We start from the raw sequence: 1,069 nt of genomic DNA, 5'->3' as shown, positions 1-1,069 counted from the left end.
GTGAGTGTGGGGGCGACTAGGAAGGGGGAGGCTGGGGAAATTGGAGGAAATGCGGCTCCAAACACCCTGGGGTTTGCCCACGGAGCCGCCGCATTCAGTTGGGGTTCACATTAAAGATCGGACGCGAGTGTTCCCTAGCCCAGACTCCATCCTAGGCACGGTTGCCCTGATCTGCAGGGGGCTCATAGCTAGGAAATTTTCAGCCTCACATTTGGCGTGACCTTGGGCCGTTGGGCCTAGACCCATAGAGGTTTACGTGTTTCCCTCCGAGCCCTGTAAGGTGTGTTGTTGATTATCCTGAACCTTCACGGAAATTGTCGCGTCCGTTTATTTCTTATAGGCCTTGACGTGTTAATGATCTCTGAGTTTCCTGTTGGTTAGTCAAGCTATGGTTTAAGCTGTCCACTTCCCTGGACTATGTTGGGCCATTCAGTGTTTTCCGCCGACGTGAAACTTGTGATATGTATAGAAAGGGGCCTTCTCTTGATTACTGTGGGTGAAACTTGGCATGTGTTTTAAGGAGGATTTCCCTGGATGAATGTGAAGCAATAAGCTCTACAGAGCTGTGAGGCGACCACCTGTTTTCCCTTTACCTGTGTTTGCAATAGTAAAATACAGACTACGGGATACTGATGAGACACCACTTTGAGGCTGTAATCATCATTGGTACCGAAGTATAAAATATAGCCGGCCACTTTTTAATCGCCTGACGTACATTTTACAGAATTAAGTTTGTATAGGCAATCAAAATGGAAAATGTGGATTTTAAAATATTTATTTGTTTTAGTATATAACCCCCCCTCCCAAGTTATACTTTTTTGCCTTCAACCTGTGGGGTTCTCCCCACATCGCTGCTTTAATATAGAAAAGAGGTCTCCTAAAAATATGAATTGTTAAACTGGGCGTGGTGGCTCATGTCATTCCAGAGGCTGAGGCAGGAGGATTGCCGCAAGTCTGTGTTCTACACAGTAAATTTCAAGCAGTCATAACCTCAACTCCATACATATTTATTTGAGTTTTAGTTTGCTTCCTATCTATATAGCCTCTTGCCAGTGGTACTCAGTTAAGT

At 45.3% G+C, this 1,069-nt stretch overlaps 1 protein-coding gene across 8 annotated transcripts in view; it reads left to right on the top strand.

Moving 5' to 3' along the window:
• Rprd2 (regulation of nuclear pre-mRNA domain containing 2) overlaps nucleotides 1–1,069 on the top strand; it is a 60,925-nt gene that overhangs the window by 773 nt on the left and 59,083 nt on the right. The window lies entirely within an intron of this gene.

The sequence above is a fragment of the Arvicanthis niloticus genome, chromosome 4, assembly GCF_011762505.2.
Source record: "Arvicanthis niloticus isolate mArvNil1 chromosome 4, mArvNil1.pat.X, whole genome shotgun sequence".
Lineage (NCBI taxonomy): Eukaryota > Metazoa > Chordata > Mammalia > Rodentia > Muridae > Arvicanthis > Arvicanthis niloticus.
The sequence above is the reverse complement of the archived record's forward strand: the minus strand, read 5'-3'. Positions and strand labels throughout refer to the sequence as shown.